The sequence below is a fragment of the Muntiacus reevesi genome, chromosome 3 (assembly GCF_963930625.1).
Source record: "Muntiacus reevesi chromosome 3, mMunRee1.1, whole genome shotgun sequence".
In the NCBI taxonomy this organism is placed as follows: Eukaryota; Metazoa; Chordata; class Mammalia; order Artiodactyla; family Cervidae; genus Muntiacus; species Muntiacus reevesi.
Genome location: NC_089251.1, coordinates 48478402 through 48496363, shown reverse-complemented (window position 1 = coordinate 48496363; position 17962 = coordinate 48478402). Strand labels below are relative to the sequence as shown.

At 39.8% G+C, this 17962-nt stretch overlaps 1 protein-coding gene and 1 non-coding gene across 5 annotated transcripts in view; one reads left to right on the top strand and one right to left on the bottom strand.

Annotated features, from left to right (window-relative positions):
- Positions 1 to 17962, bottom strand: part of CTNNA2 (catenin alpha 2) — a 1156373-nt gene that overhangs the window by 1048601 nt on the left and 89810 nt on the right. The gene's annotated exons all lie outside the window — the stretch shown is intronic.
- TRNAY-AUA (transfer RNA tyrosine (anticodon AUA)) lies at positions 8672 to 8743 on the top strand. Its single transcript has one exon. It is a non-coding gene; the product is annotated as a tRNA-Tyr (tRNA).

Genomic DNA, 17962 nt, shown 5'->3' with positions numbered 1-17962 from the left:
GAGGAAACCAGAACTGGAAGAGACACGTGCACCCCAATGTTCATCGCAGCACTGTTTGTAATAGCCAGGACATGGAAGCAACCTAGATGCCCATCAGCAGACGAAATGTATAAGAAAGTTGTGGTACATATACACTATGGAATATTACTCAGCCATTAAAAAGAATTCATTTGAATCAGTTCTAATGAGATAGATTAAACTGGAGCCCATTATACAGAGTGAAGTAAGCCAGAAAGATAAAGACCAATACAGTATACGAACACATATATATGGAATTTAGAAAGACGGTAACGATGACCCTATATGCAAGACAGAAGAGACATAGAGGATTCTATGGGAGAAGGCGAGGGTGGGATGATCTGAGAGAATAGCATTGAAACATGTATATTATCAAGTGTGAAACAGATCGCCAGTCCAGGTTGGATGCATGAGACAGTGCTCAGGGCTGGTGCACTGGAATGACCCAGAGGGATGGGATGGGGAAGGTGGTGGGAGGGGGGGTTCAGGATGGGGAACACATGTAAATCCATGGCTGATTCATGTCAGTGTATGTCAAAACCCACTACAATATTGTAAAGTAAAGAGCCTCCAACTGATAAAAATAAATGAAAAAAAAATGTGTCAGACTCCACATTCTGATAATTATGACATTTGAAATACACATTTCAAGCCACTCTTTGAAAGTATTGATAAAGAGGCTTTAGATTCTTGGTAAACACAAAAATATAATGACTGGAATTAAAACTAAAATGAAAAATACAGAAGCCATAACATTAGCACTTCTTGGAACAGAAGTGACATTACTAGTCTCACATAAAGGGAAGGACACTTGCAAGCTGCAGAGGATTCACTTAACACAAAAGCAACAAATTCTGAAACAAGATTTCTCCACTTGCATAATTAAAAATCGTTTTTCTCCAAAATCAAGAAACAAAATAATACCACCAAACTTCTTCCTTTCTATTGTTGATTAGTCTTTACACTAGAATCAAAATTAATCATGACTAATAATGCGATCTCATTTTTTCCTTAAGAGAATCCTAAACACTAAGTGTTTCTAGATATGCCCAGGTTAATATACACACAGCACATGTCTGTGAAAATGAGGAAATGAAAGTATTATCTCTATTACTCCGATAACAACATGAAGCACTGAGAAAGTCACTTGCCAGAGCTCATAAAGCCCACTGAAGGAGAAGAATTCTGGTTTTAATTTGTCTAATACTGGCAGTTTATTCCCCTACGATAATGTTCAGCACATATTTGCCTCATTTTACATACAGTACAAATTTCTCAAACCAAAAGCAACTGTATTTTATAGCTAGAAAATGGATGTGGCTACACAATTTCATTACAGTGTGCATGACATACTCCTTTTTAAAACGTTCCCTTTTTTTTCAAAGATATAATTATATCATCTACTGACATTTTCTGAGTTTGATATGTAAGTGTACTTTATTATTCTCCCATTAAGCTACAAACCGCTGATAAAATGCCAATGGCTTGAATAAAGAGCACAGTGACATTTTACTGTAGGGTCATTGCACTATGGACAGAATGCCAGCCTTCCACTTGAATGCACTGCATATTGTCTAGCTACATTTCTTAAGCACCACTTCTCAAAGGCTTCAAGGTTCTTGGGAATTGTTGATGAAATAAAGGGGAAAACGAGCAGGTTATAATTATCTTGTCAAGATTCTTCTTGTGAACATTTATTTGGACAACTCACAAAAAAGCAAGCATCTCATTTTCTAATTCAGAATATCATTTCTCTTAAAAAATTGTATTAGCATCTTTGAAATTACAGAGTGGGGTCTAGAGGATCAGTCCTGAAGCAACACTGCAGATTGAATTGAAATGTCAGTAAAACTGCAATGGAGAGAAGGCAGGCTTTGGAACTACCATGTTTCATCTGGCCAAGAAATTACTCAGTATGAGACTCAGTTTTCTATTTTGAAAAATGAAGGTAATCATATATACCTCAAAGGTATGTTCTGAGCTTCCCAGGTGGCAAAAGCAGTAAAGAACTTGCCTGACAATGAAGAAGACATAAGAGATGTGGGTTCAATCCCTGGGTCGGGAAGATCCCCTGGAAGAGAGCATGGCAACCCACTCTAGTATCCTTGCCTAAAGAATCCTCATGGACAAAGGAGCCTGGCGGGCTACAGTCCATAGGGTCACACAGAGTCAGACACGACTGAAGCAACTTAGCACACACGCAAGGTATGTTCTGATGTTTAAATATGGCAGCTTATTTAGAATACTTAGCTCTGTAACAGAGGTGCATTTGTGTGTGCTAAGTCACTCTCCAGCAAGCTCCGGGAAATGGTGAAGGACAGGGAAACCTGACATGCTGCAGTCCATGGGCTCGCAAAGAGTCGACAAGACTGAGCAACTGAACAACAAATCCTTTGTATCCTAAATAAATAAGTGGGAGATTATTAATTTTAACAAATAAGTTTCTGATGTCAAAATTTAGAGGGATTAACCAAGGAGTCTCAGAAATTTTCAGGGATCCCTTTCAGGGATCTTCTAGAGTCATTTGGGTGTCTTACTAGAAGCCTTCTGGAGCACATGGGGAGCCCTGCTGATGCCTGGGAAACATTCCAGTTTCTTGCATGCATGCACTGTGCTCAGTCATATCTGACTCTTTTGCGACCCCATGGACTATAACCCGCCAAACTCCTCTGTTCATGGAATTTCTTTACCCAAGTATTTTATGAAGTTCCTCATAATTTTATTTAGATATGCACTTCATTTTTTTTCCATTATGTTTTTATAACCTTCTAAACTGACAATACCTATACAGCACCATTAAATGAGCTTAATTGCAAAATCTAAATTTGCATTTTCTTTACTTTTCCATATAGACTATGGAGAATAGTTCAATAACTTTTAAAATTTAATATTTACACTGTGGAAAATTATACTTTTAGCAATGTGCTAGTGATTCTGAAGAGCAGGAGCTTTGCTCAGCCAGGAAGTCTTAGGCAGGTGTTTAATTAGACTAATTAACCTAGTCACTTCCGGTTTTCCATTTGCTCTTTGTAGATGCAGATAAGCAACACAACTGATTGCCTCATTAGACTATTTAAAACCCACTCACTTTTTATAGACAAGGAAATTTTTGAACTCAAAATTATAAACTCAAAAAATAACATGTGGTCTCATCTCACATATTTTTCTTGTTCTAACCACCATTTTTCTAATTTGATTTTTTCATATAACTTTAACAATATTAGCATAGGGAATAGAGTAATAAAACGTACTCCATATATAAAGAACATAAAAGCTACATGGTTTACTGCTCTCACAGCTTTTCTCAGCACGGATAAAATGTGTCTTCTCTTGCCTGACTCACTTTCTTAAGAAGAATCAATATATTTTGTTGGTCTAGGGATCAAATCTGAAAGACTGGTCTCATTAGCACTATAACCACTTAAATCAACTGGCAATAAATCTCTTGTAGTTAGCAAAATTCAGATGGAGAAAAAGAAAATATAACCTTCTTTTTCTTATGCTTCTTATTCCCCTACCTATAGACATTAAAGATACCTTCAAAATTCAATTTTAAATCATCAGGCTACACAACAAATCCAAGACCATTTTAGGTCCTGTTTATATACTCTTGAGTAGTGTGCATACAAATTAGGGTGTACATATACATGTATATATGTGTGTGTGTGTATATATATATATATATACAGAGAGAGAGAGAGAGAGAGATACAGATAACGGATATAGATATTTTTTCCCATCTGCAAACTGCTGGCAATTTTACATGGTCTATGCATCTAAGCTAAAATAAGCACAATCTCACCCCTGTACTTGGAGCCATGCAGGCCACAGGTCAGCTGGCACACGGACAAATGTGCAAGTAGCCAACTCACATGTACTTCTTTGCAATATCAATAGCATCTCATCACTTAATGTGCTTTAACTACTTACCTCTGGGCTACAGTGCATCTTCTAGGAGAAAGAAGGACCATACAAGATACATGGCAAGTCTACAGGTCACAGAGATTTTGTAGGAAAGAACAGGAGAAACTCTCATAAGCCATTAAGGGAAGAAGGTGTTTCATAATACATAACAAGACAATTCCATAATAAGGTAATCATATTCCAGAGCACTGATTATTAAAAAGGAAAAAAAAAAAAAGGTAAAGAAGGATGAAAATAAGAGATGACAGGAAGTAGTCTTACAGTAGTTACATAATTAGATTTTCTTAGACACCTGGATAAGTATAATTACAAGATCCGAGGAGATGCTCACAGAACCTACCCAAACCAAGGTATGCAATCTATTTATTACTAATCTTAGTTTTTAGTTAAGTTGCTCAGTCGTGTCCAACTCTTTGCAACCCTGTGGACTGTAGCCCACCAGGCTCCTCCGTCCATGGGATTCTCCAGTCAAGAATACTGGAGTGGGTTGCCATTTCCTTCTCCAGGGGATCTTCCCGACCCAGGGATAGAACCCAGGTCTCCCGCATTGCAGGCAGATGCTTTAAACTTTGAGCCACCAGGGAAGCCCATTACTAACCGTAGAATATTAGAAAAATTTAAACCAATATTCAGGAACTGGTCCTTCTCCCTGGATGGAAAGGAAAGTACATTCTTGGAGCACTTGCTCTGTAAAAGCTTTTTTGCTGAGTACTTATGATGCTTTCTCTCAATGGATCTGCACAATACTGAATAATGATATGAATCTTATGACAGAAAGCAACAACACCAGATGGCATCTTGTTTAAAGTCATGTAGAAGTCAGTAGCATAGTCCATGTTTGCAGCCAGACCTGGGTACTCATCCTCTTTGCCTGCGAGCATGCTCAGTCACTTCAGTCATGTCCAACTCTTTGCAACCCGATGGACTGTAGCCTGCCTAGCTCCACTCTCCATGGAATTTTCCAAGCAAGAATACTGGAGTGGGTTGCTATTACCCCTCCAGGGGATCCTCCTGACCCAGGGATGGAACCCACATCTTTTATGTCTCCTGCATTGGCAGGAGGGTTCTTTACCACCAGCTCCACCTAGGAAGCCCCTCATCGCCTGATCATCCTTTATTTTATGCTTGCATAGCAAGACAGATTTTGACAATTTAGTTAGAGATATTTTGTTTTATAATATAAAATAAACATTTTACATATTTTATCTGGATTTCAGATAAAACTGATATAAAGTCAGCATTATGGCATGCTGTATTTGAAAGACAGGTATCATCACAAAATTAGAATCACAACTTCTAATTACAATGAAAGTGTATGCAGCTCACTCTCTGGGCTAAAATTCTGAAAAATGTACCCAATGAGAACATTAGACCAATCCTTCTCTATGGTCTCTTCTAGCTTCAGTGTGCTATTAAACTGTGTCATTCAGCAGGAGAAAGCCCGGCAGTCAGGGCAGCACAATGACCAGGGCTGGGTACCCCAGAGTATGTGTGCTGTACAGACAAGCTACTCACTCCCGACTGACTCATGATTTCTTAAAAAGATGCTAGCACTGAATATGAATATCTCCAGGAAACAGCACTAAGTCTACTTCATCCCTTTAACATCTGAGAAGAGCAGAGGGTCCCCATGTTCCCAGGAAGGCTTCGAGAGGAGCCACCAGCTAAGGCAGGAAAACAAGGGGCACATCTGCTGGGATTCAGAAAGCACCCAGCGATAAGGTCCCGAGGTTCCCCTTCCTGGGCTTTTTGCCTTTAAGAGGCATCATTCGTCACAGTATGAGCAGGAACACGCGACAGAGAAGCTGACTGAGTTAACTGAGAAGAGAATGAGTGAGAGAACCAGAGAAGTCCGGAAGAGAATGATGAGATCAGAGCCACCAGAGAACACTGGGTGCTACAGCGCTCCATGATGGGCTGGCGACACAAGTTTCACCAACACCAAGTGGGGACTCCAGGCTGCCATGGTCGGGCAGGAACCCCTGGCTGCTTCTGAGTCTGCTACTCTAAGCTAGGCAGTAGGTTCTGATGTTATGTTGGAGCCAAACAATCTGTCCATTCGGGGTGAGATCTAGGCAGAAGCTAAGGATCTGGGGACAGGATTCAGGCTTTTAAACTCAGTCATGAGATAACAAAGCCAGGAGCTCAGCAGAGATTCAGTCCCCAAGCTCCTGGGCTTTAGTACGGAGAAGGACCTCCGCAGCAATAGAAAAGAGGCAAGGAAAATGAATCAAAAGATCAATCCTAAAAACTGAACCAATACACAGACATACCTCTGAGATACTGCAGCTTCGGTTCCAAAACACTGCAATAAATCAAATATCACCAGCAATGCAAGACACACAAAATTCTTGGTTTCCCAGTACATGTAAAAGTTACACCTATACTATACTACAATCTAGTAAGTGTGTAACAGTATTATGTCTAAAAAATGTACACGTGTGTGTGTGCTAAGCTGCTTCAGCCATGTATGACTATTTGCCACCCCATGGACTGTAGCCTGCCAGACTCCTCTGTCCATGGAATTTTCCAGGCAAGAATACTGGGGTGGGTTGCCATGCCCTCCTCCAGGGGATCTTCCTGACCCAGAGACTGAACCCACGTCTCTTACATCTCCTGCAACTGGCTGGTGGGTTCTTTACCACTAGTGCCACCTGGGAAGCCAAAAAAAAAAAAAAGCTTACATACTTTAATTTAAAAATTAAATTTTATTGATAAAAAAATGCTAACCATCATGTGACAACCCAATTATTACAGATCTTCAATTTGCAGAATTGAAGGTAAAACCAGTATCTGCAAAGCACAATAAATTAAAGGACAGTGAAACAAGGAAAGTCTGCAGTGAGTGGGGGTGGGAAATACTAACTCACATGTTTCCATCTCCTGGACGCAAAGTGGGACATATACTCAGACTTTGGACTGCAAGAAGATCAAACCGGTCCATCCTAAAGGAAATCAATTCTGAATATTCACTGGAAGGACTGATGCTGAAGCTGAAGCTCCAAAACTTTGACCACCTGATGTGAAGAACTGACTCATCAGAAAAGACCCTGATGCTGGGAAAGATTGAAGGCAGGAGGAAACCTGGACGACAGAGAATGAGATGGTCGGATGGCATCACCGACTCAATGGACATGAGTTTGAGCAGGCTCTGAGAGATGGTGAAAGGCAGGGAGACCTGGTGTGTTACAGTCCATAGGGTCACAAAGAGTTGCATGTGACTGAGTGGCTGAACAACTCAACAACAGAAGACTCAGTTCCACAATCCATATGGAAAGGATTATGCTTCAGAGAAGGGGCTTCCAAGGTGGCATAGTGGTAAAGAATCCGCCTGCCAGTGCAAGAGACATAGATTCGATTCCTGAGTCAGAAAGATCCCCTAGAGGAGGAAACAGCAACTTACTCCAGTATTCTTGCCTGGAAAATTCCATGGACAGAGGAGCCTGATGCAGTGCAGTCCATGGGGTCTAAAAGAGTCAGACACAACTGAGCACAAACAGCACAGATGCTACAGGGACACCTCCTGTTCTTGTTATGACTGCCCTGGACACTGGACAGGCCTACAGTGCATGTATGCATTTCTTCTTTTAACCCCTCTAGTATCTTCCTATGATAAATGCAGCCTGACTTTTGCAGAGAACCAGGATATATCTAGGTGTAGCTCATGAAGAAGTAGCCTCTTTTTGATGGACACAGCTGTGTTCTGGGAACAATTTACAATTTCTACTTAACTGATGCTGGAATAATAGGTAAATAGATAATATCTACATAGATTAGGATCATAGAGTCATTGACACAATGAGTGAGACATTAAAATTCTCACCTGGTATGTAACATATAAATACTTGACCATCTCCTGGTTTGTTTTCTTTTATTTAAAGTGCATCACCCCTGTTTTTACTCTCACTAGCTACGCTGATGCCCGTGGTGAAAAGGCAACCTATATTTAGAAATGGCTTTTGACAAACAATGCAACTGAAAAGATTCTTTTCGCAAGAGAGGAGAAAGTATTGCCAAAAGATATAGGAGGGTTTCAAGAGAGCCCTACTCTAAATCCAATCTTCACAAGACCAATAGGACTTGTAAAGGAATAATTGAGATGAAAAACCGTGTAAGGCTTCAGGGAATGGTGAAGGCATCCATCTAACTTTGTCTTTATGGCAGAAAATTTTTTTCATGGAAATACTACAGCAGAAAAAAAAATTTTTTAAGGACCTTAATAAATGTTACAATATCTCATTTGTCTATTCTTTGCTTTCTTACTTCATTATATTTACTTATTTTCATTTCCTTTTATACTAATATATAATCTTCTTCAACTTCCCAGGTAGCTCAGTAGTAAAGAATTCGCCTGCCAGTGCAGGAGACACAGGTGACACGGTTTTGATCCCTGGGTCAGGAAGATGCTCAGGAGAAGGGAATGGCAACCCACCGCAGTATTTTTGTCTAGAAAATTCCATGGGCAGAGGAGCCTGGCATGCTACAGTACATAGAATAACAAAGTCAGATATGACTGAGCACATGCACGAAATCTTCTTCAGCATAAAAATAAAAGGCAATTCCCATTTTGTTGAAAGGTTAAAATTCATAAAGGAACAATTAGCATCACAACTTAAAGTAACATTATGCTCAACTACATGCATATGATCAGCCACAAACTGGATGCTCAAGCGTAGCGATTCACTTTTTAGCTTCAGTATATATTTACTGAGCACCTACTGCATCTACTTCCCTGCTGGCTCAGATGGTAAAGTGTCTGCCTATAATGCGGAAGACCTGGGTTCGATCCCTAGGTCGGGAAGATCCTCTGGAGAAGGAAATGGCAACCCACTCCAGGACTCTTGCCTGGAAAATCCCACGGATGGAGGAGCCTGGCGAGCTACAGTCCCACGGGGTTGCAAAGAGTCGGACATGACTGAGCGACTTCAGTTTCACTTTACCACATCTACATGCCATTCAGGATACAGAGCAATGGGTATATTCAAGTGAATAAAAGAGATACTTTCCCTGTCTTCGTGGCATGAGAATCTAGTATTGGTGGGAGAAAAACACTAGTGAAATAAATGTAAAATATACATAACAGAAACCTTTCTCAGTGAGATAAATGAAATGGGTAATGTGTTCTGAGTTGGGGCAGTTTAGATGAATAGTCAAGAAAAACTGCAGGGGTTAGGTTACATGATCTCAGAGAGAGAAATTCTGTGAGATCTGAAAGTACCACTCAATGCTGATGCAGCTAGTTAGGATAACTGTGAGAAATTTCGACCTTCTAATTATTAACCACTCTAGACACCCAGTCAACGCTTCAGCTAATCACCTGTTTTTGTTAACCCCATGTGCATTTTTGAGAGCATGAGAACTCTTATTTCATACTCACACTCTCCAACAAAACAAATCCAACGAAGACTTCTACCTCGTGCAATAAAACTCAGCCTAGCCTACCCACTCACACATTTAACTGGCCCATTTTAGTATCTGGCTTATTAAATGTGGTAAATACATTGTCTTCTTATCAGTGACTATGTTGCTCATCATTATATGCCCAGGGTTCACATGGACCATGCCTCAAAAATGTAAGTGGAATGAATGAATAAAGGACTACATCTACTCCTACTAAATATTTATGTAATTTACAAAAGAAAATTGAATCCAAGTCAAATGTATAAGACTGTGGCAGAAAATCCATTTGAAAAGTGATAAGATATTTATTAAAGTAAACAATCTATTTCTATTTTTCTCCAATTATCCTTTTCTGATTTAGTTAAATTTGGGCCCATCTTCAAAGAGAAGACTCTTGAAAGTTCTTTGTACTGCAAGGGGATCAAATGAGTCAATCCTAAAGGAAATCAACCCTGAATATTCATTGGAAGGAATACTGGTGAAACTCAAGCTCCAATACTTTGGCCACCTGACGCAAACAGCTGACTCACTGGAAAAGACCCTGATGCTGGGGAAGATTGAAGGCAAAACAGGAAGGGGGCAACAGTGGATGAGAAGGTTATATAGCATCACCGACTCAATGGACATGAATTTGAGCAAATTCCAGGAGACAGTGAAGGTCAGGGAAGCCTGACATGCTGCAATTCACAGGATTGTGAAGAGTCAGACATGACTTAGTAACTGAAAAATAACAAATCAGTGTATTTATAGCATTACTGTAAAAACAGAAAACATTTTTCATTATATTACATAATGCCTCCTTAACAAAGCTGGTATTGCTTCACATCACCACATTAATTAAAAAACTAGAACATACAATGATGACAGCATATTTTTCTAATAATAAGAAATCTCTGTGATTCAAGTACCAAACTTGAATATATTCAGTAGAATAGCTACTATATTAAAAGGTTAGATATTCTCTGTTAGCATTTAAAATTACTTAGTACCTACTATTACAAACAAAGTCTTTTTACTAGATAATATTTAGGGAGTAAATACATGTGTTTGTGTTCAGATAACACCATTCCTACCCAAAAGCAATTTATTAAGCAGTAAAGCAAAGTAAGCACAATATAAGATCTCCTGTGTAGAGCAGAATTCTCCAGATACAGAACAGAAAAATTACCAGACTGTAAAATACTTGAACTGAGTGAGCCTAATAATGGAGATTTTATGTGAGTAAGAAGCGTGATGTGGTACAAATCATACTTTTCTGGATGGATAAGAGGTTAGATTATGTATTTTGTCTCTTAAATCCCATGTTAGTTTATACATGATTTTTCTCATGATAAAACAGATGGACATGTAAACACTGCTATATTTAAAATGGATAACCAACTAGGACCTACTGCAGAGCACATGGAAATCTGCTCAATATTATATAGCAGCCTGGATTGGAGGAGAGTTTGGGGGAGAATGAATATATGTACATACATATGGTTGAATCTCTTCAGCTGTTCATCTGAAACTATCATAACATTGTTAATAGGCTATACCCCAATACAAAATCAAAGGTTTAACACACACACACACACACACACACACACACACACGCACACACACACGCACGCTACTCTGTCTGGCATTTCCTTCCCTGGGTCTTGCACAGTTAAAAGAAGTGTGGTAATGTTGCCCTTATAATACATTGTCCATTTGTTAGCTTTCCCATTGAAAGCATAAGATGTTTTGGACAAAAACCCATGCATGACACTGGTATACTCTCCCAAAGTGAAATAATCTTAGCTGTTCTTTAGATGTGTATGCATTTCCTTATCTATTTTCTTACAAGCCAATAAAGAAGGCAATGAAAGTAACTTCCAAGGAGAAAAAGATGTATCTTCTGAAAAAGTTGAGTCTAATTTTTAGGTGTGATGCATTCCCACAGGCATCATCTTTTAAGTCACAGCCTGAATTACACACACTCTCTTTTAACATCAAACTAATAGATAAAGGCAGCAAGAACTCTAAAGTAGGATAAAGTCAGGATTGATCATTTTTTATCCCTATTAACTAACTGACTCAGGGGAAATTTGAAATTTTCAGAATTAATGAACCAATTTCATTGATAGTTAATTTATTAACAGTGTCAAATTTTATGGCAGGCATATTATAAGCCTCTCATATACCCATAGCATACTGAATGTGACTCCCCTAATCTCTATTGGGTTTCATCATTAAGAAAAGAGAATTGTTCTATTATAAACTCTAGGTCAGATACCTCAATAAATGCATTTGGTAACTTCATCTGAGAAGTCGTCAACATTATGTCAGTGAATAAAAAAGACCATACAGTTATCTGCAAGGGAGATACTCTAACTATAGGCAAATATTATATTCCCTGATTTTACTTCCCCTTTTATGGAACCAAAATTATTTCACAAGTATCAAACCTGACCCAAGAGATTACTCAGAAGTTCCAAAGTCAAATGGCCCACAGGAGATTTCAGATGACCTCAGTCCTGGGAAAGCAAATGTACCTGACAGAGATGCACACATCCACCCTGGACTCCACAGATGTATGAAAACCCCATTCCAACCTGGAGGGTTTTGGTCTCAGCCCAGACAATGAACATCTTCTGACTCATCTCCACCAGTGCATGTATTCTAGAATGGAAGTTCAGTCCTGGAGTCAGTCATGGACTGTAACTCACCAGGTTCCTCTGTCCATGGGATTTTTCAGGCAAGAAGATCGGGATGGTTTACCATTTCCTTCTCAAGGGAAATCTTCCCGACCCAGGGACTGAACCCACGTTTACTGTATCAAAGGCAGATTCTTTACCACTGAGCCACCAGGGAAGTTCTTATCTATAAATATACATTATAAAATATAAGACATTTATGTTTATATACCCTAGAGCCATGGAACATGTGCTTGATTTGATCATGGTTAAATACTGAGGTTCAGGTAACTATTGAAAGGAGTTTATTTTTTAAATTACTCAACAAACCAGGTGTTAAATTCTTTTCTACAGCAGAGTTTTTCAGTTCTGACAACTCTATCCTAAACTAAAATAGTGTCCACTTAGAGTAGAATTTCCTTTTCTGCTAATATTTTTCAGCCCAACAGCAGCACAAGCTTTTTTTGAGTCCACAAAGTCGAACTAGGGCATGTTCCATCCCAGCTGTAGAGGCCTTGGCTGCTCCCATCCCAGGGCCTCTGTTTACCTCCTGGAGTGGGTGAATTACACTTTATGAGGACATTGGGAGGACTCTCTGAAAGCCAGTTTGTAACTGGCGAGCACAGTGTTCTGCTCATAGTAAATTCTTAACAAATGAGACTCCCTGGTATTTACCACTTGCTGGAGTTTCATGGATCCAACCACACAGATAATTTCTAAGATGCAGTCTGTGTACTGAGGATATAATTAGTAACCTGGTGGTTCAGCAGTAAAGAATCTACCTGCAATGCAGGAGCCTAGGGTAGGATCCTGGATTCAGGAAGATCCCCTGGAGGAGGGCATGGCAACCCACTCCAGTATTCTTGCCTGGAGAATCCCATGGACAGAGAAGCCCGGCAGGCTAACAGGATCACAAAGAGTCGGCCGTGACTGAAGTGACTTAGCATGCATGCATGCAGAGTCATGGAATCTTAGTAATGATCTGGTCATGCTGCCAGCCGGCTGGGAATCTATCAGGTAGTTCTCCCACTGCTGTGGCGGCTTCCAGCGTGGCCTGGTGCAGCCAGGCCTTCACTATGCAGCCTGAGCCACACTTCTCTCAGGAACCCTCATGAAGAGGTCATGTTGCCACGGGTTGGAACAGGCAGTACCAAGAGAAGTGCCACATCTTTCCCCTATCTCTTCACACTGACAAAAGTTGAAGGACGCATGACAGAACTGAGGAAAGAGTTCGAAGGGTAACTTGACTCGGATTTGTCTAAATCAGGAAGCTCATTCAGTTTCCAAGGCAACCAGTAGGTTTTTTCTTCTTCCAACTAATGTTTACTTTCATCAAAATAAGATACATCAACATAGCTAAAATTTTTAATCATTCCCAAAAGGACACTACACCACAAGGAGTAGTGTTCTGGGTAACTCTCCTGTCCCCTCTGCAATGCTCATACACAAACTGAAATGACTTTTACATTGTAAAAAGTGTTTCTTCTGCTATCCCGAGCCATATTGCCACCTTATGTATATATTTGTATTCACTGGTCCTAGATCGACCATCTAAAGCAAAACAGAAAAATTCTGCACTGCTTGTCCATCACAGTCCTTCAAATATCTGCAGATACTAGGAAGGCTCACCTCTATCTTCTCCTTTAAGGCTAAATATCCTCCACTCCTTAACTCTTCTTCTGTGGTCTTTAAGATCTTTCCCTAAACATGTGTTCTCCTAAGAATGCATGTTAGTTGATCAACATATCTTTCAAACTTATATAAAAAATAACTGCAAGTAATGGTCTATAAGGGCTTCCCTGGTGACTCGGTGGTAAAGAATCCACCTGCCAGACTCTACTACAAAGCCACAGTCATCAAGACAGTAAGGTACTGGCACAAAGACAGAAATATAGATCAATGGAACAGAATAGAAAGCCCAGAGATAAATCCACGAACCTATGGACACCTTATCTTTGACAAAGGAGGCAAGGATATACAATGGAAAAAAGACAACCTCTTTAACAAGTGGTGCTGGGAAAACTAATCAACCACTTGTAAAAGAATGAAACTAGAACACTTTCTAACAGCATACACAAAAATAAACTCAAAATGGATTAAAGATCTAAATGTAAGACCAGAAACTATAAAACTCCTAGAGGAGAACATAGGCAAAACACTCTCCAACATGAATCACAGCAGGATCCTCTATGACCCACCTCCCAGAATATTGGAAACAAAAGCAAAAATAAACAAATGGGACCTAATGAAACTTAAAAGCTCTTGCACAACAAAAGAAACTATAAATAAGGTGAAAAGACAGCCCTCAGATTGGGAGAAAATAATAGCAAATGAAGAAACAGACAAAGGATTAATCTCAAAAATATACAAGTAACTCCTGCAGCTCAATCCCAGAAAAATAAATGACCCAATCAAAAAATGGGCCAAAGAACTAAACAGACATTTCTCCAAAGAAGACATACAGATGGCTAACAAACACATGAAAAGATGCTCAACATCACTCATTATCAGAGAAATGCAAATCAAAACCACAATGAGGTACCATTACACGCCAGTCAGGATGGCTGCTATCCAAAAGTCTACAAGCAATAAATGCTGGAGAGGGTGTGGAGAAAAGGGAACTCTCTTACACTGTTGGTGGGAATGCAAACTAGTACAGCCACTATGGAAAACAGTGTGGAGATTCCTTAAAAAACTGGAAATAGAACTGCCATATGACCCAGCAATCCCACTCCTGGGCATATACACTGAGGAAGCCAGATCTGAAAGAGACACGTGCACCCCAATGTTCATCGCAGCACTGTTTATAATAGCCAGGACATGGAAGCAGCCTAGATGCCCATCAGCAGACGAATGGATAAGGAAGCTGTGGTACATATACACCGAGGAATATTACTCAGCCATTAAAAAGAATTCATTTGAATCAGTTCTAATGAGATGGATGAAACTGGAGCCCATTATACAGAGTGAAGTAAGCCAGAAAGATAAAGAACATTACAGCATACTAACACATATATATGGAATTTAGAAAGATGGTAATAATAACCCTATATGCAAAACAGAAAAAGAGACACAGATGTACAGAACAGACTTTTGGACTCTGTGGGAGAAGGCAATGGTGGGATGTTTCGAGAGAACAACATGTATATTATCTATAGTGAAACAGATCACCAACCCAGGTGGGATGCATGAGACAAGTGCTCGGGCCTGGTGCACTGGGAAGACTCAGAGGAATCGGGTGGAGAGGGAGGTGGGAGGGGGGATCGGGATGGGGAATACATGTAACTCCATGGCTGATTCATGTCAATGTATGACAAAACCCATTGCAATGTTGTGAAGTAATTAGCCTCCAACTAATATAAAAATAAATGAAAAAAAAAAAAAAAAAAGAATCCACCTGCCAATGTAGGAGAGGCAGGATCAGGAAGACCCCCTGGAGAAGGAAATGACAACCCACGCCAGTATTTTAGCCTGGGAAATCCCATGGACAGAAAAGCCTGGCAGGGTACAATCCATAGGGTTGCAAAGAGTCAGACACCACTTAGTAACTGAGCAGAGAGAGAGAATGTTCTATAAGCAGATTAAGTAGTAGAGAATTCAATGAGTTTATTGATTATCCCACTAATTACTCCATGACTGAAATAATGAATGCTTTCTTTTCACTTTACTCCATTCCTCCACACAGATATCTTGGAAGATGATAGTCAGCGTCTAAATATATAACTAGACCCCTAAGGATGGTGGTTTTAAAGTTCAGTTGGGTGTAAGAGTGGGTGTTCAGAGATAATAAAAGACATACTTGTGTGAACATTGATAAGAAAGAGGGCAATTAGAAAGTTATTTCTTTTTTCTCTGATGCACTGAGCCACACCATCTATGATGGTCATAGTCTGTCATGGAGAAGTCAGCACATGTCTAAAACAATTGATATCAGCAAACAGGTGAGAGGATAAAAAGAATGCCTGCAGTTCTCCAGGGAGGATGCAGCATCTTATAGTCACACTTGCTCTGGTAAAAAGCACATAACCTAAAATATACCATCTTAGCCATCTTTAAATGTACAGTAGCATTAGCTATCTGAACATGTAGGTGCTTCAGTTCTCTAGAAATGTCATGGCACCTTTTTAAGTCTCTTTGGCCAAAGGTTACTGTGGACTGTCCTGGAAGCCTGCAGCACTATCTCAGTTTGCATGAGTCGTGTTTGGAAATGCTGGTGATGCTGAAGGAAGGGTGAGTCTGCCATCCAGAGTGGAGCAGGTTGTGTCCTGCACAAAACGGAATAGATTGACAGGCAACCAGGGTTGAATTCAGCCTTCATTCAGTTTCCTAACCCCACTCCAATTATCACCAAGAGAAAAGGGCCGTCACTTGAGTAAGCACTGGTTCCCCTGGAGGGAGGGCAAGTCAGGGGAGAAAGCCTAATAGGCAGAGAAATCAATGAGGGGCCCCTTTGCTGTTCTTCACCCACTCAGTCATGTCTGACTCTTTCGAACCTATGAACGGCAGCAGGCCAGGCTTTCCTGTCCTTCACTATCTCCCAGAGCTTGCTCAAAATCAGGTGCATTAAGTCAGTGATATCCAACCATCTCATCCTCTGTTGCCCCCTTCTCCTTCTGCCTTCAATCTTTCCCAGTATCAGGGTCTTTTCCAATGAATGAAATGTCCCTAGATAGAATTTAAATACTGGGGTGATTTTTATTTCAATGTAGATAAAGTCACATTTAGTATAGTGTTTCCAAGTCTTCCTACCCTATACACCAATTTCCTTCACTTGGCCAGCCCTTCTGTGAAGCCTGATAAACCTGTCCATGGTGATGGCAACAAATCTAAATGAATAGGGTAGGAAATGGAAATACTCTCTGCCTCCCTATTCACCTTTGACTCTGTGCCATGTGTAATGTACTATAGAGAGCACTGCTTCCTGAGCAGTGACTAGCAACAAAGGGAGTGGGAGCTCCTGCCAGAGCTGGGAGTCAAGGGAGCCAAAATTGATGGGGTGTAAGCCCCACAAAGGCAGGGATCTAGGTCAGTTCTGTTTATCAATATATTCCAAGCAATTAGAACAGTTCTCAGGACTGAGTACGTTCTTAAACATTTATAGAATGAATCAATGATTCAAGGAGATGTTTTTAAAAAATTTAATTTATTATTATTTGGGTCATGAAAAATTTTAATTAAATGAAAGATTTTTTAAGTTCTATAGTGCTTTACAATTTTCAAAAGTTTTACACATATGTTTCCATAGAATCCTAAAATAACTTTTTTCCCTCGCCTCTCTATTGTTTCTTCCTCCTTCTTCCCTTTACTGGTTTGTTCTCTATGTATGACACAAATAAAAAATGTTGGCAAGGATGTGGAGAAAAGGGAACCCTCCTACACTATTGTTGAGAATGAAAATTGGTGTAGTATGGCAGTTTCTCAAAAAAGTAAAAAGAGAACTACTTTATAACTTAGCAATTCCACTCCTGGAAATATATCTTAAAAAAACAAAACCACAAAATTGAAAAGAAATATGTTCCCCAATATTTATAGCAACATTATTTATAACTGCCAAGATATGGAAGAAACTTAAGTGTCCATCCACAGAAGAATGGACAAAGATGTGGTTTTTCTCAGGATGTATGTCCAGGGGTAGGATTTCTGGATCACATGGTAGCTCTGTTTTTAGTTTTTTAAGGAACCTCTATACTGTTCTCCATAGTAGCTGCACCAAATTACATTCCTACCAACGGTGTAGGAGGGTTCCCTTTTCTCCACACCCTCTCCAGCATTTATTTTTTGTAAATTTTTTGGATGATGATCATTCTAACTGCTGTTAGATTCATTTTTCTAATTATCAGCAATGCTGATGCTGGGAAAGACAGAAGGCAGGAGGAGAAGGGGACAACAGAGGATGGGATGGCTGGATGGCCTAACCAACTCGATGCACATGAGTTTGAGCAAGCTCCAGGAGTTGGTGA